We start from the raw sequence: 23,618 nt of genomic DNA on the forward strand, positions 1-23,618 counted from the left end.
CTTGATTTGGATTTAGCTGAGAAAATGAATAGCTTATTGTTACAAACTATGTAAGATTCTAAAGAGTAAAAACCATTAAAACAGTTCAGATTCTCACAACAGTTAAATAGAATTAAGTACGCCTCTAGGGAGGTCAAGTAAAAGATTCATATTTAACAAAATTCTGGTCACAACATCGACGAATAGTCCAGAGACCACTATGGTGGCATGGCCGCCAAACGTTGCCTAAGCTTGTACCATTGAATATTCACCCCAAGAATTTTATTTCCGTATTGATACTCCTTCTAGGGAAGGTCGCACGCCACAAACAAAATTCTACAGTTATCTCACAAGTTAATTTAATTTTCTGAACTCTGCAATTTCTTAGGATTAAAGCTCCCACTAAGGTGGGTCGCGATAATATTGGAAATCACGTCTAGATAAAATTGAACTTTATTTTGAGAAGTCTAACCAATGAAATTGCTATTTCTTAGGATTAAGGCTCCCACTAAGGTGAGTCGCGTTAATATTAGAAACTGCTTCATACATAGACTAATTCTTTGGAGACCATATACGGCAGACATCGTAATTATTGCTTAGTTATTTTAAGTTATGGTTTTTCTTTTAATTATCACTTAAGTGAATTAGGCAGAAAGTTCACCTATATTAATTTCAAATTAATAGGTAGTTCTATTAAATCCATGAAATTAAACTAAGATAATTAAATAATTTGATTAATTAATAAATAATTAATCAAATATTTTTTTTAATTAACAGTAATCGATTATTATTAAATAATATTATTAATTGTGATACTTATCCTTTTCCATTAGGTTTAGGAAATCTAGATATAATAGGATTTAGATGAAAAATACTCATCCAAATCATCTTAAGATATATTCTATATAAATAAAATTTATCAATATCTTATAGATAAGGATTATAATTCAAACCTAACTATATCATGATAAGTATATATGTTATGGACATAATCTACATTAAATACCAATTTATTTATCCCATAAAAATATGGAATCCTAGATTTATAGGATTTATTTGAACAACCAAATCTATTCTAACTAGGATATATCTAGATAGAAACAATCTATCAAAATCCCTAAGATATAGATTAAAGTTCAAACCTATGTTAAATCATAATAAATTAATTTAATGATATTCCATATAAAAATTAATTTTGATTTTAGTTCCATAGCCTTTGACCGATTAAAATATTATCAATGCTGACTAAAATTACCAAAACTAATTCCAACTAGACATGGTGTCTGTATCATTATTCACGGAAACAATTACATAGATCATTCCATTAAATAAAGATATAATATGGAATCCAATAAATCATAACCATATCCATAAAACACGTACTGACACTTCCAACACGTAGGCAGTTTCAAAAAAAACATGCAATTAGTTCAAAAATTTGTTGGAGAATTATTCACGCAACAAAATAACCATTTTCCCACAATACACGTAAATCATGTAAAACCAGTTCACGTATCACACAACAGTTCACCAATCACCCGAATCTCGCGGCAACGTTTGCGCTGCTCTCGGCCACGACATCGCGGCCAGCAGCTTCCGCCGGACCTCGAAACTGATCGTCGGTCAGCAGGCTTGGCGCTACTCTCGCCCGAGAAAACTCGGTCAGCAGCTGTCCGTCAGTTTCAGATCACAGGAATCGCCGGTGCTACTCTCGGCGTGAAAAACAGCCAGCCGCGCCCTTCGACTCCAACTAATCCTGCCACCTCATCGACCAGCCAGCCCCGTAACATGGTCAAAAATCGTCGACCATCGGCGCTTGCTTCCCGTCAACAAAGCGTGTGTGATCTGGAGCTGCCCTCGGCTTAAAACCGGTAGCTCCCACTAAATTTCCATTGAAAGAGCAGCTCTCAGCGATAGATTGTTGCCAGGCGCTCCCTCACTTTGCGTGAATTCTGATCGGCTAGGTTATGACTTTATGACATTGATTTCCTGGACACTAGATTGTCCATCCCGGGGCAAGCATGCCGTAGGACACAATCCTTGCCAAATATTGAATCTAGGAGCTGTGCCAAGGCCACGAGCAGCCCCAGTGTGAACGCCGGCAGCTCATGATCTAAGAACCCTAGATTCAAATGCTTCGAATGTTTGTAGTTCGACAATGGTTTATCAAGGAATCAATTGAAACACTCAAACATGCTTCGAAAACAATAAACACGGTATTCATTCAATCAAAGCATGTAGTAAATCAAACAATCAGAGCCTAAAAACAGGCTCTGATACCAATTGTTGGTTTTGCAGCGGAAATCTATTTAGTTTGATTGAAAGATTTACATCTGAACATGTTTTTATCTGATTGAATACTAGAAACATGTTTATAAACATATAATCACAGATCATACTGAATATATATGCAATTAAATACAACGATTTACCGTATGAATTCAAGCAATTGAATTAGAACTCCTTCTTCAATTGTCTCTACCACGAATCTTCTGATCTGTTCCCTTTAACTCGGAATTGACCTTTGAATTCAAGCAACAGAAATCTCTACGGAAGAAATCGCAGAGGACAAATTTTTACGCTAAAAAAATTAATCTTTCTTCTCTTCTTCTCCTTTTTATAATAAGTTAATTATTTTGGGTCAGACTAGGGATCTGTGGAGGATTGGATTGGGCCACAGTTCAGGCTTTCACTAATTAAATTAAAAGCAATTTAATTCAAGCCCAAACTTAAATATTATTATCATCCACTATAAATATAATATTGACTGCCCGTCCAAACCGAAATTATGAGTATTCCGGGACTTCCTCTTTAATTAAATCGTTTCCCGTGTTAAAGATTTAAATATCCATTAATTAGTATCAAGTCTGCTATCTGACTATTATTAATTAATTTCTTTTTCCAAGAGTGATCTAGTTTAGAAACATTATTTATTATTCATGGAATAAATTCCAACTAGCCAGTTTTCTGTATAATAAAACCTTTTTCTAAACACCTCTTGAGGATATTATCATACTGGCCTCTCCCAGCACACGATTCATTGCAATAACAATACTAGCACCACTTAGACATTAATGATCATTACCCAATCTATCAGGATTCTTGGGCAACGAAATTTCCTCACCATTTGATAAGTCAAAGTAGTTTTCAATTAATATCGTATGCTCAATGTTATGTCAACAATGATTAAGAAACGACAATCACCGAGACCTCGTCTTTCAGTAAATAGCCAAGAAAGACTTATCTCACTGTTTGATCCATTCAGTGCTATACCACACCGACGTCGTTCATTTCCTTAGGTAAGGAATCTTTCGGACTGACGTCGCAACCTTTCACGATAGGTAGTCAAAGTCTATCTAGGGTGTGAAACAATTTTCCTTCAGCAAGAACCGACAAGTTACCTACTGTGAACGCTGCTCACAACTCTACTATGCAGAAGACTTAGACTCATTTTGCTTAAACTATGTATTTAAATGGAAAACACATTTCAACATCTCATAAATACATAAGCAATACCTAAGCAAAATACATTGTAACAAAATATTCTTTCTCATAAAATGGTAACAAATGGATAAAAGAGTTATTACATATACATTGCCTCTGTTGCCTATCAGGGCTCGTCGGGCGATCAACAGTCCTCCTCCTCTCCTCTAGCCTGCCTTTTGGTTGCTCCCGCCGGCCAGTGGTATAGAAGCGGAACTTCCCTCCTTGCCTCTTCTCAAGTACCTGTATTCTAAAAAAGAAATCCAAGTCAAATAGTTCAGGGCTGGGGCAAAGAAGGGTACGTCTGGCACACTTCACATTCCAGTTTCTCTTCAGATAGGCTCCAAGGAGGTGGCAGACGTTTAAATGACGGGCTAGGCGGCGGGCTGGGCGGGTAGCAATTTTATTGATGGAGTAGGCCAACCAGAAGCCAAGGTGTACCTTCCTCTGCTCCCTCATGCTCCACATAAAGTAGAGCTCGGCCAAGGTAATGATCGCCATCGTGTTGGCTTGACCAAGGAGGTTGCAGCCGAGGTAGACCTGGGCCAGGCGGAGGGCTGGATCAGCAATTTGACTTCCTCTGGATTCAGAGGCCTTGAAAGTTGGGGCACATCCATTGCATAAGGCTTGCCAGACAGCCTGCTGATCGAAATCGGGCTTCCTTTGAGGAAGGCCGATGTCATGCCCGAACCACTCCCCGTTGGCGAACTGGGCGTCTGTGTAGAGTCCCATCCTCACGGAGAACTCATTCAGGCTCATATTCTGCCCGCGGCCAAACACTCTGAAGGAGACACTCCTGGCCTCCAAGTCTGTGCTTCCGGTAAACCGGAAGGACGTGAAAAATTCCTTGGCCAGGGCCTCTGGCACGGAAGTCTTATCAACCTCCAACAACCATTCAAAACCAATGTCGGTAATGTACTCGGCAAACTTCTCCTCAACCCGGATCTTTTCCAGGGATGGTTGGTGGAGTTTCTTTCCGGCCTTCAGCCACTTCTGGGCTGTCACCCTCTGGTGGACCTCCTCCTGCCTCTTAGGGTCGTCGAATTCGAGCATCTGTTGGAGGAGGGTCGGGGTCAAGGCCACAGTCGGTTTGGAGTAGTTGGCGGTAGGGGGTATTGCAGGCCTTCCTTGTTGCCTCTGGGACTTTCACGCCCATCGGAGCTCCCTACCCTCAGTATCACTGCCCTCATCTCCTTCTTGATGGAGGGCAGGTGTCACGACCGCCCTTACTAAGGATAGTAAAGACGGGGAAATCGTGACTACGGAAGGTACTAAGGAGCGGGGAAGAAGAAGGGGAAAACAATGAAAGACAACATCTTAAACAAAGCTTCAAAGAAAAGTTTTAATCGATTAAATAATTAATATCTCAAGGTAATCAATGTCATAAAGTAGTGTAGAGCAAAACGAAAGACTTTATCAAGAACGATTCGAAACAAGGCAGTGGAATAAAGGTGTCTAGAGAGTCATAGGGAGACACCTATGTATGAAGACACGACGCATCTGGAATTTCTTAAGGCTCGACTCAACATCCGCCGCAACATTCCGCTCAACCTGCACATAGGGAAAACATATGCAGGGCTGAGTACTTGATATACTCAATGGACACACGCCAAAATATTTGATAAAAGTTATGTCATCCATACCATAGTGAACTCGAGTTTTAACATTTTAGAACAGAATATCATCGAGTATCACAAAACATTTTCGTAGACTGGCCAGTCAAAACAATCTCCCCACTTTCTCCACAATCAATCAATCACATCCTCTTACCATAGTGCGACGAAAGTGTGGCCACACTATTCGCCCACGAGACCGGCCGACTAGCAAGGACGGCTCCCGATCCCACCTGTGTACACAGCCTGATAGGGTTTGCGGCCCTACTCAGACCCGAATTCGTTTCACACATAGCCCTATAGCCTAACGGAGCAAGCTCAAACGAACTAGGCATCAGGCAACAATCTCAACATCAAAACAATCACAGCCCTATAGCCTAACGGAGCAAGCTCGAACGAACTAGGTATCAGGCAACAATCTCAACATCAAAACAATCATGGCATGACATAACACTTTAAACCACCCTTATAACACCATATCATACTTTTGAAACATAAAAGAGTTTTAGTAAAGAAAGCCCACCTCGATTGCTTACAAACACGGTACACAACTTTATTGAAATCATTGCTCTTCGTACCCACGTACGCACAACAACCTTTATCAACATCATAACCATATAATACAACACAATCAGTTTTCTATAAACACATTACTCATGCATGCCCTATCGTTCCTTTCAGCGTTTTCTCATATTGCCCATCCCAACATTCACCATCATAAACGATACAAACTCTTTGGCATACATCAATGTGCAACGCATAATCACATCATAGGATAAGTTCTTACTCACACATGTATCATGCATTTCATTCAAAACTTGCCAACAAGACTATTTCAATCAAGACATGAATCTGATAAAACAGCACAGTCGTTTTGTAAAAATCATTAAAAATCTATCCGATATCATTTGAAGCTAAAATTTGATCGCCACTGAGTAGACACATAAGGTTTACTCAGTTAAAAATACATACCAAAATCACATCTTTAGGCCGGTTAAAACAAAAAACGAGCTCACTGGACGAGAATACAAATTCTGACAAGACTGCGCAGTTCAATTGAAAAATTCGTTAAAAATTCATATTTCGTCAAAAGAGACTGAAATTTTGACACAACACAGAAGACACTTAAAAGTTGACTCAGTTAAAAATACGTGCCAAAATAAGAACATTTGGTCAGCCAAACACTCGTCGGAATCTACTGTCCGAACACCATAGTTTTCTTGCTCAACATTTACAAACTAGGGTTTGTCTATCATTCATCCACACATACATATTCATGCTTTCAACACATATTCTCGCTTCAAAAATGACATCACAACCATGTTCTCCTATTTACACATAGCATTCACCAATGAATCATCCACAAACTCACACACAAACATACATACACGCACATACACATACTTTCTCATTCAAACATCCTTCCCAACCGATTAATTTTTAGATCTACGATTTCTACACTCACTATATGCATGAGGGGATCAAGAAACATAGATTCAATGGTAAGAAAGAGGAAGATGAATCAAAGTATACCTTTCTCTTGAAAAATTATTAGTAGGAATGACGAATGATGCGATTCTTCGATGAATCTTGAATTTCCAACTCCACGATGATGCAAGAACAAGGAATTGGTGAAGGATTGGTGGAGAAGGAGAGGAAGAGAGAGACGTGTGGTATGGAGAGAAGAGGGAGGTGAAAATATGAGGGCTAGGGTTAGGGTTCTTTTAATTTATAGTCTAGGATAAACCCCACAATAAAGCAATTAAAATTGTGGAAGAATAAAGTAGAGGTCAATGAATAAATCCCATCATTAAAAGGAAAATAGGCGTGTAGTATGTGGGGAGTAATTTTCAAAAATTGCTACTTAATTAGCATAGATATTTATTTGGTATTTACTTGGAGAGAAAGATACTCACAAAATAGGTAAAAAGATATTTAGTATCTCATAAATAAGGTAACAAAATAATTCAAGCATCTCCAAGTGGGGAAATAAAAAGGGGCGTATATAATGGGAGAAATCAAGGAAAAATACTTAAATCCTCAAATCAAATAGGAATAGTATTTAAATTTGGTAATTTTTTGTAGGAAAAGACTCCCACAAAATAGGTAACAAATAAATTAATCCCACAAGTAATTAATAGGCATAAGGGGCGAAAAATAATGAGGTCTCAAAGAAGGAAAGAGTCAAATCCTAATTAAAATAGGAAATGGAAAGATTTGGCAAGATATGGTAAGATTTAATTGGATTTTAATTCAAGGAAGGAAACAAACAAGATACCAATTAAATCCACAAAATAATTCTTTCTCCTAATTACTAGGAGAAGTCGGAAATTTCAAGGGATGGACAAGGGGTCGAAAATCATGTAGAATAACATAGGGACAATTTGGTTTGGATTTAATTTGGATAAATATCCCAAGCAATTAATTAAATCCAAGAAGATAATATTGTTTCCAATAAATAGGAGGGCCGAAAATTCTAATAAAATGGCTAGAATGATTATGCATGATCCCACTTAATTTAATTCACACATTGGAAGCTTAATCACATTAACTCACATAACTCACAATAATTAATTTCACATAATTAACTCAAACACATAGAGACTCAATTTCCACAAAAGAAATTCTCATTCAACATCCACAATAATTAAATAAAATAAGCCATCAAATAAAAATAATAATAAAAAAAAGTCATAATTTTTCGGGGTGCTACATCAGGTTGGTCGGCGTCAGCGATCACAATCCCCACATTGGCAGGGCGGCTTCTCTTAGGAGGAAGAAGAACACTCTAATTCCCCTTTCGCTTCCTCTCTGCTATCAGGCGGCTGTTCTCAACAGCCTCACTCTCGTCAACGGCCTCACCGGCCCCTTGGTTCACTGGCTCTTCCTCATCCACCAGACGCCGCACTACGCAGGGCCTCTGCTCAGGCTCCTCCTGCTCCCTCGGTCGCCCTCATGGCCTCTGTCGCCTCCAGAAACTGCTCCGTCGTCCGTTGGCGGGTCCGGCGGCGCAGCGGCTGCTCCTCCCTCTCCGGCTCATCCTCTACATTAGGGATGAAATTCCATTCCTCCTCCCTTCGTTTCAGTAAAATTTTACTGGGAGGAGGCAGAAAGTCCTCCGTATCATCGTCGTCTATGTCCACAACCTCTATTGGCTGTGGCGGCCTTCGGAGAGGGGAGTTGGAACTCCCGCCACTCGGTGGTGACGGGATGGTTTGGGCGGGTGTGCCCTCTGTTGATGGTGGCGGCACGGACTCCTCTTCCTTGACCGGAGCGGCAGCAGGCTGCGCTCCGCCCTCTTCTTCGTCGGAGTCGTCTTCGTTGTATTGTACCAGCGGGAATATGGGATTAGGTTTAGGAGCGAGAAGGGGAGATTGTTTTTGGGGAGTTGGAGCGGGGTTAGCGGACCGGGTAATTCCGAACTGGGCTTTAAGGATTGCGTAAGCCGCCGCCGGATCTTCGGTCACCACTGTTGGTGCCGGAACATGAGGATGAGGAGGAAGTGCTGAATTGAGTAATCTTCATTTTTTTGTTATGGCTGTGGGTGGTTTCTGTGGAGAAGGTGATACTTGGGAGGGTTTTGAAACTTGGGAGAAAACGGATGAGAGCAAATAGAATGTACTGTTGGCGGTTCGGATAAAAGTGAAATACGGATCAGAAGGCTGCCATTTATGGAGAGATCCCGACTGTTGAGATCCCTGCGACGCTTCGAGTACAGGCGCGCTTTTTCAGAGTGACAGCTGGCTTCAGTTAGGGCTCTTCAGTTAGGGCTCTTCAGAAGGCTGCCTTTTATAGAGAGATCCCGGCTGTTGAGATCCATGCGACGCTTCGAATACGGATCTCTCCAGTACGTCTTTACAATGCAACAGTTAGGGCTCTTTGGCACCTTTTCAATGAGTGCTCGCGTCCTGTCATCAACCTGCCCTGATCAATTCCTCCACTGTAACCCACTAATTAAATCAAAGTTCAACTGATCAATTGGACAATTAATTCCAGATGAAAACTCAAATAGTACCACTTGATCAGTTGCTTCCTCACTTTCAAACTTTTAACTTCCTAAGAATTAAAAACTAACACATGAAAAATATTTAGACTAACTACCATGGACTTGACTGAGTTCCCCTAGGACGTCACTTGATCAGTTTTATAGATTAAGAAATTTGTTGCTTGATCAAGCAGACTACCCAAGAATACCCGGTCACTCCTTTTACCTGCTTACTGGTGAGAGTTAGGCACGAGTAGTGGAATATCGTCCACCACAGATGCCTCCATTCCATCCATGTATGGCTTCACCCTGTGTCTGTTCACCATAAAAGAAGGCGAGTCAGGATCGCTCCCCTAGAGTTCGACTTCTCCATTAGCTCTGATGGCGACGATGGTATAAGGGCATATCCACCTTGACCGCAACTTCTCGTGCATCAATTTGAGTCTTGACTGGAAGAGAAGCACTCTCTGGCCCACCTTGAGTTCCTTCTTGCGAAGGTTCTTGTCATGCCACATCTTTGTCTTCTCCTTATACCACATGGCCGAATCGTAGGCATCAAGGCGGAGCTCTTCAAGCTCTTGTAGTTACATTCTCCTCTCTTCGGCACCTGCCTCGGCATTCAGATTTATTTCTTTGATTGCCCAAAATGCTTGATGCTCGACCCCCACAGGCAGATGGCACATCTTCCCGAATACCAGTCGGTATGGGGACATTCCGATAGGCGTTTTGAAAGCGGTCCTGTAAGCCCAAAGAGCGTCCTCCAGACGATGGCTCCAGTCTATCCTCGTGGGGTTGACCGTCTTTTCTAAGATCGCCTTGATCTCTCTGTTCGATACTTCGGCTTGGCCATTAGACTGCGGGTGGTAAGGTGTGGATAGGCGGTGGTGGACTCCATACTTTCTCATTAAGGCTTCGATGGTTCTGTTGACAAAATGAGTTCCCTGATCGGAGATAATGGCCTGTGGCACCCCATATCGGGTAAAGATGTTTGACTTTAAGAATTTCGCCACTTCCCTGAACTCACACGTCCTCGCCGCCTTTGCTTCTATCCATTTGGACACATAGTCCACTGCCACTAGGATGTAGAGATTGCCTTCAGAGGATGGGAAGGGTTCCATGAAATCCATTCCCCACACATCAAATATTTCGTATACTATGATGGGTATCTGCGACATTCTTCTCTTGCAGAGATTCCTCCAGTAAGTTGGCATCTTGGGCACCTCTTGCAGAACTCATAAGAGTCTCTATGGATGGAGGGCCAGTAAAAACCGCTGTCAAGTACTTTCCTCGCTGTTTTCTTTGGCCCGAAGTGACCACCACAGGCTAGTGTGTGGCAGTGGACCAACACGTCCTCTTGCTCCCAATCTGTAATACAGCGCCGGATGACTTGATCCGCCCCCATCTTCCATATGTAAGGATCATCCCAATAGAAGTATCGGGAGTCACTCTTGAGTTTCAGCTTCTGCAATCTTGTAATCTCATCACTTCCGGGCAACTTGCCCGTTACCAAATAATTGGCCATGTCAGCAAACCATGGCTCTTGTTGCCTGTGTTGCCCCTTTCTTCCTTGGTCGGCTTGATCAACCCCTTCTGCTCGGTTGATCCACGAAATTCAGGTGTTGACTTGATCAGATATAGATGCTCCTCAGGGAAAGCGTCGGAGATGGCCTCTCTATCGTCATCTTGCAAAATTCGACTCAAATGATCCGCCACTTTATTCTCGCTTCCCTTTTTATCAACTGTTTCCCAATCAAACTCATGTAGAAGGAGGACCCATCTGATCAGACGCGGCTTTGATTCCTTCTTCGCCAATAGGTACTTGATCGCCGCATGGTCGGTGTAGACTATCACTTTTGCCCCTAGCAGGTAGGGCCTGAACTTCTCAAAGGCGTAGACCACCGATAGCATCTCCTTTTTGGTCGTGTCGTAATTCTTCTGTGCTTGATTTAGAGTTTTGGAAGCATAGAAGATAACGTAACTCTTTCCATCAATCTTTTGACCTAATACTGCCACTACTGCATAATCATTGGCGTCGCACATTACCTAAAAGGGGTGAGTCCAGTCTGGGGGCGTATAATTGGAGAGCTTATCAGTCTGTCCTTCAGTAGCTGGAACGCGGCCTTGCAGGCATCAGAAAATTCAAACTCCACATCATTCTGGAGCAGCCTCGCCAGGGGCTGGGCTATCTTTGCAAAGTCTTTGATAAATCGTCTGTAGAAACCAGCATGTCCTAAAAAGGCTTTGATCTCCTTTTGGTTGGTGGGATACGGGAGTTTTGCAATGACCGCTATCTTCGCTTGGTCGACCTCTATTCCCCTGCTCGACACTACATGGCCTAGGACAATTCCTTCGGTAACCATAAAATGACATTTCTCAAATTCAGAACAAAGTCCTTCTGACGGCATCTTTCCAACACTCTGTTTAGACTATGCAGCCCTTGATCGAATGTGTCTCCATAGACAGTAAAGTCGTCCATGAAGATCTCTATGCAGCCCTCCAACAGATCAGAGAAGATGCTCATCATGCATCTTTGGAAAGTGCCTGGGGCATTGCAGAGGCCAAAAGGCATTCTTCGATAGGCGTAAGTGCCGAAGGGACATGTAAAGGTAGTCTTCTCTTAGTCTTCCGGATTCACCGCGATCTGGAAGTAGCCACTGTACCCGTCGAGGAAACTGAAATATTGTTTCCTAGCCAACTTTTCAAGCATCTGGTCAATGAAGGGCAGAGGGAAGTGATCCTTCTTCGTGGTTGCGTTTAGCTTCCTGTAGTCAATGTACATTCTCCACCCAGTAACTGGACTTGTCAGAATCAATTCGTTCTTCTTATTCTTTACTACTTGGATTCCCCCTTTCTTCGGCACCATGTGCACTGGGCTGACCCATTTACTGTCCGGAATAGAGTAGATAATTCCTATCGAGACCAACTTGACAATTTCCTTAAGTACATCTTCCCTCATGTTGGGGTTGAGCTTTCGTTGTTGGTCGCGGTGTGTTTTGGCTCCTTCTTCTAGTCGGATATGATGCATGCATAAGTCTGGGTTGATGCCGACCAGGTCTCTCAGCTTCCAACCGATAGCCTTCTGATTTCTTCTCAACACTTCCAGCAATTTATCTTCCTGCCCCTGGGTCAACTGTCTGTTGATGATGATAGGCTTCGTTTCTTCCTCCCCCAGGTATGCGTACTTTAGATGTGCTGGAAGGGGCTTTAATTCCTCCGCGGGTTTTGGCGTCTCAGCAGGCAACAGATTTTCCTCTGCTTCCTTTCCCAGCTGTGCGCCTTGATCAAGCCACTTCTCTAGGCTAGATACTTGAGCCTTCCCGCTTGACCCAGCTGGTCGCGGGCGCTCGCAAAAATCCATCATCGCTTTCGCGATGGCTTGATCATCCATTTCTCCGACTTTCATGGTTTCATACCACTCTGCGACTTCTCTCTCGACTTCTTCATCAGTAGCGGAGTCAGTGAACTGTCTCTGCAAGAATTCCTCCTCTAGGTACTCCTGCACTAATGGCTCAGTCACGTCTACTGAGTACACATTTTCGCAATCAGCTGGTCTCTTCATAGCTTCATCAATATTGAACGTGAACTGCTCTCCATTGAAGTCCAAGCTTATCGTCCCATTACGGACGTCTATTATAGTGTTGGCCGTAGAGAGGAACGGCCTTCCCAACAGGACTCCACTTGACTCCCTTGCGGCTGGCTCTGTCATCTTGATCACGAAAAACTCAGCTGGGTGTAGAAAGTTATTCACCTTCACGATCACGCCTTCTAGAATTCCCTCTGGGTGAATACATGATCTGTCGGCCAACTGTATCATTATATCAGTATCGACGAGCTTGGCCTCTCCCAGCTTCTTATAAATGGAGTACGGCAGAACATTGATAGACACCTCCAAATCGCACATCGCGTGCTCCACTTGAATATCCCCGATTAAAATCGGAAGCGTGAACATCCCTGGATCGGTCTTCTTTGAAGGAAGATCACTCCGTTGGATTACCGCAGATACATTCTCATCTGCAATCATTCTGCCCTCCTCATTGACCTTCCCTGCCAGGTAGTCCTTCATGAATTTGCTAATCGGGGGCATCTTCAATACCGTCAAGAGTGGTACCTTGACTTCCACATCCTTAAACATATTGGTCACATCAATTGTGGCATCTCTCTTCCTGGTGACCATCCCTCGGTATGGATATGGCTTCACCTTCTCAGTTTCCGCTTCTTGGCTTTCTCCTGAGGATCCACCTCCCACTTTCGCTTTGCCTTTGTCTTTCATTTTTGCTTGATCAGCTCCACTGGATTCGCATTCTTCTTCACGGCTCGGTCCAGACATAGATGTTGGAGACATCACAGGTGGGCTGGGGCTCTGGTAAACCTTCCCTGATCGCTAATGTTCTCCCGCCCAGGTGGTTGCACAGTGGCGGGTATCTTTCCTTCATTGCCCCTCAGCTCTCCCAGCGACATTGCAACTTGAGACAGTTGCTTCGTGAGCATATCCAACGCTACCCTTTGCTCCTTCTGAGCCTCCTGAATTTCCAGTATCGCATCATTGGGATGGTGCGGGACTATCATATCTCCTTGACCTTCGATGGGGTGCCGATTATATCTTTGATTCGGCGGCCCCCCGCCGTGGTTGGCCTGCGGGTAGTCAGTCGGCCCGTAGTGCTCTTGCTGATACTATGGCTGACTGTGTTGCTGGTTCCCTCTTTGATGTGGTGGAACGTAGCTAACCACCTGGTTGTTGGGTTGTCTTTCTTGGTTGCTTGACTAGGGGCTTTGATGCCTGTACCCCCAGTTTCCTTCATTTTGTCTACTTGCAGTTGGGTTGTCCTCCACTAGACCAGTTCCCTTGAGGTCCACTTGACCAACTCGTCTGACCTCCCTGCATTCGGTTCCCTCTGTTGTTTGATCTTTCTTGGTTTCGAGCGGGCCAGTTGGGCTGCCCTTCAGAGGCTTGTATCTGCTTTGTCGATGGTTGAGGCGGATGGCTTTGATTCGGATCAGTCCACCTAATACTGGGGTGGTCTCTCCACGGGGCGTCCCTTTGCTTCCCCTGGATCCAGTTGTCACTCGCGTTCCAGTGGCCTACGGCATTCACCTGGGGCTGTGGCTCTGCCTCAGGGGGAAACTCGCAATAATAGTAGTGGTGCTCCTCTGGCGGTGACGGTGGCAGCACATATTGCTTTTCCTTCAGTGCAGGCGGTGGAGGTGCTCTGGACTTCTCTACTGCCTCCAACAGCTTCTTCTCAATTTGCTCGAATCGAGCCTCCAACTTATCATCACTGCGCGCCTTTGCTGTGTGCACTGCACCTCTTCTGTAATGGCCACGGGATGTCTCATACGATCGCTTGGCTTCGATTAGCCTCTCTAGTATACTCTTTGCTTGGTTGAATGGGGTTTTTGAGACATCCCCTTGAGCTGCTAGGTTGAGATCATTCTTGCTATCCACTGTGAGTCTGCCGTAGAAGGTTGAGTAGATCTCCCTCTCTCCCATCTTGTGGTTGGGGCATGCTTGAAGCAGCCCTTGTAATCTATCCCAGTACTGGCCCAGGGGCTCATCATACTCCTGTCTAGCCTCTGTAATCTCCCACTTCAGAGCACTCGTCTTCGATGCTGGGAAGAAACGATCTAAGAATATCATACGGAACTCGGCCCAGGTTCTAAATGATCCTTCCAGCAACCTTGACAGCCAGACTCCCGCATCGCCCTTTAAGACGAAGGGGATAGTTTTTAGCCTATAATCTTCGGACGTGGACCCAGCCGGCACAGGCTGAATATCACAGTATCTGCAAAATTCCTCCAGAAAGGCGTAAGGACACTCTTTCGAAAGGCCATAGAAATTGGACAAAACGGCCAGTACTCCTAATTTGATTGCGATGGTCTGCATCCCAGGAGTAACAGCAATGGCGTGGGTGGGCTCCTTCTCGTCATGAGCGTGCAGAGAGCCAATTCATGAGTCGTTGTCGACGAGGTTCATCTCTGCTTTTGCTTGTTCAAGTGGTGGTGGTTGGGGTGGCGCGTACTGTTCTCCTTCCTCTTCGCTGGTCTGTTGATCAGCGGCTGCTGCTGCTGCTAGTGTGGCTCTGTATCGAGTGGTAACAACACCGGCTTCCTGGACTCTCCAATGAGCGTTAGTGTCTCTGTATATATGACGATGATTCCAATGTCCACCGCGTTGGTACCTTCTTATGAACAGAATGAACAACAATTAGAAAAGAAAGAAACAAAAACTATTTACACCTATGCACTAAACACATCCATGAAATAACACCATGCTTCCCCGGCACCGGCGCTATTTTGGTTGGAACGAGCGACGCGAAGTGATTGATCAAGATATATGGAAGATAACCGATCGGGTGGATCAGTTAGCAAATGTCATTGCCACTTGATCAAGGCGTTCTCGCTCTCGCTCACCACCAATATAATTTATAAACTCCCAAACTCGCACTACATTAACAGTAAAGCGGGAAGTACGGGGTCGATCCCACAGAGAAACCGGTGTATCGAGTGTGTGAGTAGTGAACAGGGTTCAGCTGCTGCCACGCTTTAATTTGGGAGTTTTTAACTACTGGATTTACCTTAGGCAGAATGTAAACTAACTACTTGATCAAGCTACTCATCATGCTGACACAATTTAATGGATCAAGTAAGCGATAGGCTAAAATAAGGACTTAACTACCTAGGCATGGCACGAAAAATACAAACACTTTGCCATTCAACATAATAAAGATTCAGACACTTAATCGAAGACTTAAAAGCGAAACTGAACTGGAAAAGTAAACAAGAAGATGAAAACAAAGCAACTCCGATCTTTATATTCAAACTCAGTACAGTACTGTGAACATGCGGAATACAGAAAGATCATTTCTTTAACTACGGAATTAAACTAAGCTAACAACTTCGGAAAATAAGAAAGCGAGTAAAGCCGAGAAGCTCTCGGCTGAAAACTTGGGACGGCGCCGAACAGATATTTAGTATTCTGTCACGCTCCCTTCGGTCGCTCTCTCTCTTACTATTTCTTTAACTAAGCTACCTTTGGAACTGGAAACTAAACTCAACACTAAACTAGAACGGAAAATAAAAGAGGAAACTGAAAAGGAAGATGCTAAAAAGAAGATCCTTAATTATGGTGGCACATCCTCTATTTATAAGCTCGCTGCAATGACCTCCAGCTGGATAACGATCTCGGAAGAGGATATTCGCTCACGCTGTGATTGAGCGTCTCATCAATTGATACGTGTCTTCCTTCTAGAATGATGTCGCTCCTCAATAACAGAATGATGACTCAGCTCTGTCCTTGCGTCTTGCGTTTCAGCACGTGTCCCCTTCTAGAACGTCGTCCTTGATAACAGAATAATGAGCATCATCCAACTCATTAGCCTCACGTGTCCTTCTACTAGAACACAGTGGTCCCCGCCTTACTGCTTGATCACTCCTTTGATCAACTCCCCCGATTTTTGGCCTTTTTCGCCCTTTGTACCAACTTGATCAGGTTAGCCTTGTTGCATTGGTCAAGAGGCATTCCTGCACAAATTAACACTTGCTTCGCGCGATAAACTGATCAAGTAGCATACATTTTACCCCTAAACCGATGCATGAAATAGGCCTTATCAATTGCACACGATTTGGAGGTTATAAGTACCCCTTCAAGCTTCATCAAATGAACTTTTTCCTGTATAGTTTTCAGAGCATAATATTTGAGAGTTCCTTCCACTGTTTATCAAAATCCAAGGTGTTTGAAGTGTGGATTCAAGAGAAAATCAAGACTACAAGATTCAACCTTTGGGTTCTATTGCTTTAGTTCTTATTTTTTCTATGTTTTCCCTACAAACTATGTTTTTAGATTATTCATAGAATTCTTGGGATGTGTTAGTAATGACTTTGGTTTATACAGTTCCTATTTATTTAATATCCGTTTTGTTCATTACTTTATTTGTATCCTAAGTGTTGGATATTGTTTCATGTTTGAGTGACACATTCTATGATGATATATTGACGTGCAACATAATCGTGAGATGAGGTTTGCATACGTTACAATAAACTTCTCTTAAAACGGTACTGTTAATTGAGAGCGCGAACATTAGAAGTCTTAGGAGCTTTTAGAAGTTACAAATCTAGGATTGACGCCCCTAGTGTCTGTAATCTTCTGTGTGTCGCATGGACAATATTTATGTGACTCGTTCTATTAAAGTTTGAACTGTGCTAGGGTGTTGCAGTTGGAATTTGTATAAACCATAACTGTGAAAGCACATCCATGTAATTCCCTTATCTCATCTGTTTTATCTCTGTGATTTTTCTGTAATTGTTTACTTGCTTTCGTTATTTTAGTTTTCAAAAACCAAAATCTTTGTTTTTCTGAATAGTAGAAGAAGCTTAGTAGAAGATAGACAGTCTGTGATAGTTTTTCCCATGATCGATATCTGGTACTGATCTTTAGCTATACTATATATACACTCTGTATACTTGAAGGTTTATTTAGTGCTAGTAAAAAGTGCATCAGTATCGTAAGAATTCAAGAGTTGAATTCGATCACCTTTGTGTGGGCAAAGCTTGTCAACTCCTCAAAAGTTGGAGAAGAATTGAAGACAGAAATCTCTAGGTTGAAAAACCCCAAGTTACCTATTTTTCACTCTATCTGTGATTGCAAAGAACGGAAATAATGAGTGAATAATTTATGTCTTCTCATTGTATCCCTTTCGTATTAAGTTAATAATTTGGGTCAGACCAGGGATCTGTGGAGGATTGGGTTGGGCCACAGTTTAGGCTTTTACTAAATAAATTAAAACTAATTTAATTCAAGTCCTAACTTAAATATTATTATCATCCACTATAGACATAATATTGGCTGCCCGTCCAAATCAAAATTACGAGTATTCGGGGAGTTCCTCTTTAATTAAATCATTTCTCATGTTAAAGATCTAAATATCCATTAATTAATATTGAGTCAGCTATCTGACTTTCATTAATTAATTTCTTTTTCCAAGAGTGGTCTAGTTAAGAAACCTTATTTATTATTCTTGGAATATTATTAGATTGGTCTCTCCCAGCACACGATTCAGTGTTCTGAATAATAAAACATTTTTCTAAATACCTCTTGACGATATTATTAGATTGGTCTCTCCCAGCACACGATTCAGTGTTCTGAATAATAAAACATTTTTCTAAACACCTCTTGACGATATTATTAGATTGGTCTCTCCCAGCACACGATTCATTGCAATAACAATAATAGCACCACTTAGACATTAATGATCACTGCCCAATCTATCATGATTCTTGGGCAACGAAATACCCTCACCATTTGATAGGTCAAAGTAGTTTTCAATTAATATCGTATGCTCAATGTTATGTCAACAATGATTAAGAAATGACAATCACCGAGACCTCGTCCCTCGTCTTTCAGTAAATAGCCAAAAAAGACTTATCTCACTATTTGATCCTTTTAGTACTATACCTCACAGACATTGTTCATTCCCTTTGGTAATAAAATTTTCGAACTGACGTCACAACCTTTCACGACAGGGGCGGATCCAGCTTTGGAGCAGCTGGTGCAAATGCGCCCCCCCCCCCCCCCTCCAACCAAAAACCATTTCTTCCCCATTGCATATGTGTATTTTCTGTTATATACTTCAACAACACTAAATGTCCCTCCTCATATACATAAAGTTTTCTATATGTTATTTTTTGCTCCTCTTCAAATGAAATCCTGGATACGCCCCTGTTTCACGATAGATAGTCAAAGCCTATTTAGGTTGTGAAACAGTTTTCCTTCTGCAAGAACCGACAAGTTACCTACTGTGAACCCTGCTCACAACTCGACTACTATGCAGAAGACTTAGACTCATTTTGTTTAAACTATGTATTTAAATGGAAAACACATTTCAACATCTCATAAATACGTAAGCAAAACGCATTATAACAAAATATTCTTTCTCATAAAATGGTAAAAATGGATAAAAAAGTTATTACATATAGAAGCATTCGTCGTTTCCTTTACTTTTGTGACTGTGTCGTGTCTTGGACTGTTCAGAAATTAATTTTTGATACCCTTGCTTATTTTGTTTGATTACTCATCTCTTGTGTCATCTCCTTGGTCTGTGTAAATGCATCTACTGCCTTTTGTTGTTAGTTTTCAGAATCTCTTTGGTCTGTGTAAATGCATCTACTGCCTTTTGTTGTTAGTTTTCAGTACTTGTTTGTTTGAAAACCAGGAAACTCACCAGATTTTTCGGGATGGGGAAACACAATAAAACTTCTTAGTAGCGAGTGAGGATAGTTTAGTCAATAAATTAAATTAACGAGGATATATTTGACAACCTAATTTTTATCTTTATTTATAATTTATTGTACTAAACATCTAAATAGAATAACTTACAATTATCTTGACCTACCAAACACCCAATCAAGATAAATTAACTGATCGAAACTATGATAACTATCATAATTTGTATCATGTCTAGTCGAAACATGACATAGCTACCAAATGAGCCCTAAGGGTTAAATAAACAACTTGTTGGGCCTAGCTCTACATAAGTGTAAATTGTAGTAGTAATACATATTTAGGCATAGTAAATTAATAAAAGAAAATGTAAACCAAACTTTCAAGCCCAGTGAATGTGAGCCCAATTCAATTTTTTCTTTTTTCAATATGCAGCCCGAATAACTCAAAGAAACTGCCGTGCTTCACCGTTACCAGTAACGCTCCCCCACCGCCAACAATCCTCCCTTCAAGCTCTTCCTTTGTCACACATTCTTCTGAACACCATATCACCAAAAAAGAATGATAGTAGCAAGCAAGAGAAACCCCAATCCAACATCCACCAAAACTAATCAGGTAATCTCGTATCCATTATACCCTCTCAAATTTTGATCATAAGAGCATCCCCATCGCCACTCTCCGGGCCGAACGGCGTCCGTGTCAGTGTCCGCAGTCCGCCGCTGTGCTCGCGCCAACGGCACGGCCCTGCTCGATAATAAGAGCACGTCTGTGCCGCTGAGCATGGCGACGTGGCAGCGTGCGATTGGCCGTTGTAATTTCTTTTTTTTTTAATTGAAAATAATACCAAAAATTAAAAATATATATATTTTCCGATTCCCAAAAAATATAGCCGTTTATTACGTTTTTTTGAATTTTTTTTGAATTTTTTAAAATTTTTTTAATTATGTATTTTTAAATTTTTAATTTTTAGGATTTGAATTATGTAATTTTTAATTTTTTAGTAATTTGTAATAGTATTCCGGATATTTTTAATGCATTCTAATATTGTGGAAATGTTTTATTTAAATTGAATAATAGAATGGTGGGACCCTTGAGCATGTCCTTGCGCAAGAGCATGGATGTGAGTGTTGTGCTCTTGGGGAAAAACAGAGAGTAAAAAATAAATAAAAGTGGGTCCGGACCCACTTCCATATTCTTGCCTAAGAGCATGGATGAGGATGCTCTAATGCGAAGAACCAAAATTTAGTTTTTTTTGTTTTAATGTCTTGATTTTGGAAGAAGAATATACAACAACACACTCTTGTTTAATCACTTCTTGTTGAAGCTGAAGGATGTAGAAGAATAAGTCTTTGCCTAAGAGCATGGATGAGGATGCTCTAATGCGAAGAACCAAAATTTAGTTTTTTTTGTTTTAATGTCTTGATTTTGGAAGAAGAATATACAACAACACACTCTTGTTTAATCACTTCTTGTTGAAGCTGAAGGATGTAGAAGAATAAGTCTTCTAATTCAATATTCTATTCGCCCACCTAATTTTGACCCTTAAGGGTGTAGAAGAATAAGTCTTCTAATTCAATATTCTATTCGTCCACTTAATTTTGTCCATATTTGACTTGACACGATTTTTAAGAAACGTGAAGAAAAAGAAGTTGAAAAAGTTAGTGAAATCGTGAGTCTCACTTTAATACAATAGTTTCATAATAGAACTTTGAGTGTAATAAATTAGTGATAAGTGGGATCCACTTACCAAAAATGAAAAGAAAATAAAAAAACAAAGTGGACAATATTTTGTAGACAAACCAAAATGGTAAAAGTGGACAACATTTTTTGGATGGAGGGAGAATCACATTTGTATGCATATTCATTGTGTCTGTCTTTTGCTCTTTGTATAGAGGGCTGCATTCTCTTTCTATTGGCTTTCCATAAATATTGATCGATTGTGTATAGATAAAATAAAAGACTAGAGCTTGAGTCATCTCATTCATGTATTCGATAGTAGAAGGAATTTAAATACTACTAGTACTAGTATTTCATTTTCATAATAAATACCATTAGTGGTAGTTTCTATTCTTTTCACAATTAACCTTTAATACAAGGCGTGAATAGTTTATAACCACCCAATTTCAGTTTTTGATTTTCACGAAACCTACATTTGTTGCAACCTCTCATCTCTCTCTCTCTCTCTCTCATTGCATGTATAGAATGGGGAGAAGGAAGATATTAGTATCATTAGTGGTGGTGTCATTACTACTATGTTGTTCAGAATGTTTGCAACACAGAGTTGGGGATTCAATATGGTCTATTCCTCCAACCAATAATTTCTACAAAAACTGGTCTTCTTCCTACAACTTTCACACTGGAGACACTCTTTGTAAGTTATTATGTCTTGTTTCTCATTTTAGGTTTACTTTAACCTAAATCATTCAATCCATTGCAGATTTCGACTTCGATTCAGGGCTTTACAACGTGCTTCAAGTGTCGAGAGGCGAGTTCGATATGTGCACCGGATATGAGCCATACAAGACCTTCATCGACGGACCGGCAAGCATCCCTTTGCCTATGAAAGGCGTCTTTTATTATGTATGCAATGTCTCCAACTATTGTGCCTTAGGCCTCAAGCTTTGGGTCATCGTCGAACAGGCTTGATTCATATGATTTATTTTTCTTCTATTCTTACTTTAAGTTATTTTTATTTGTAGCATATATTGAGATTTGATCTCTTTTGTCAACTCGAATTCCAATTATTACAAGAATCGACTTGCCTATTTTTGTGTAATATAAAACATATTACAAATTATTGATGATACAAGTTGTGGATTCTTTACTTGAAAAATCTTAATATGCATTCATTCACAGAGAATATTTTATAGGTGATACGGTTTTTTCTTAGTTCTGTGTCATTACCTTTTGAAGAAAGAGGCATGAAATATGCTTGTTAACATGTCCAATCATACACCAAAAATGAGTTACCAAAACTCATTTTTGGTGTAGACAATTTCTCCAATCGTACATCAAATCCAAACCCATTTTTAAGTTTTTCAATGGAATAACATCATATTTGGTGTTACTGCAGAATTTTTGTGAGGCAAATACCCAAAAATTGTGTAAATTTTTAATATGGTGTAAATAGTTGGAATAAAACTATTTTTTGGTGTAACATATACTCAAAAATGTGTTTAAATTTTGCGTAAATGGTTGGAGATGGTCATAGAACTGATTTATCCAGCATTATGACGTTTATTGTTTTTGTATAATAATTTTAAAAAATATCTTCAAATTTTAAATTCTATATACCTTTGTCCACGTAAATCATTTTTTATACATAATATATCTACTTTAATTTTGTAAGAATTCTAATGAATTTATATCAAGAAACTTGCAATAAAAGAAACTTTGCAAACTGATTAACATTAAATTTTGTTGGACATTATATACATTGACCTAGGTCATTATACAATGCATTGATGAGCATTATATTACAGGTCATTATAGATATTTAGGGTGTGTTTGAATTGAACTTTATATTTCATTTAGATAATAACACAATCATTTTGCAGCAATGTTTTTCTTGGTTTTCCATTTCTATTTATAGTGTTTGAATTGATTATATATTATTTATAGTCTTTAATAACACAGGTTTGATTTGTTATTTAAAGTCACATTATAGTAGCAATTTCAAAACTATCCTCTAACTTTTTCTATATTTCCAAGACTGTGGGCTATATTAGTTATTTTAGGTACTAAGATTGAAATAGTGTTGAACATTTTATTATCACTCAATTTTTCATGATAATAAAACAACTGTTTTCAGCCTTAATTCAACAGGGCCTTGCCTATTGAACAAGCCACACAAAATTTAACCAACAAATCAAACACTAGATTGGACCATTAAATGCACTCGAAATGTGACTATCTACCAATTCAAACACACCCTTACAAGTTACATATTTTTCATGCAAATTTCTTCATCCAAACATGTACAATTGAGATTTTGTTAAAATACTCATAAAATAACATTTAATTTGATATATGGTTTATGAAAAGGTATTAAATCGAGAGAGTTACAGAAACGTTAAATTTTCTAAGATATTTAAGGATTACCAATTGTCAAGGAAAGTCACATATGATACTAAAGATTCGAAAAGTCGACATCATTATAACAACACATCGAGTTCATTATCTACATTGCACCACGGTATTATTCAAATACATCTAAAACAACATCGATTATTCAATAACTTCAAAAAGATTATTCTCTAATTTACCCTCATTGCACAAAATAAAATTTATAAACCTATCATGTGGTATAAGAATTGATCACCCTAGTTAACGGGCTCCAATTAAC

At 40.4% G+C, this 23,618-nt stretch overlaps 1 long non-coding RNA gene across 1 annotated transcript; it reads left to right on the plus strand.

The window, feature by feature from the left end:
• Nucleotides 1-21,323: 21,323 nt before the first annotated feature.
• LOC121742471 lies at nucleotides 21,324-22,038 on the plus strand. The gene is made up of 2 exons (XR_006038056.1): nucleotides 21,324-21,644; nucleotides 21,711-22,038. It is a non-coding gene; the product is annotated as an uncharacterized LOC121742471 (long non-coding RNA).
• The last annotated feature ends 1,580 nt before the right edge of the window (nucleotides 22,039-23,618 follow it).

Source organism: Salvia splendens, chromosome 7 (assembly GCF_004379255.2).
Source record: "Salvia splendens isolate huo1 chromosome 7, SspV2, whole genome shotgun sequence".
Taxonomy (NCBI): Eukaryota; Viridiplantae; Streptophyta; class Magnoliopsida; order Lamiales; family Lamiaceae; genus Salvia; species Salvia splendens.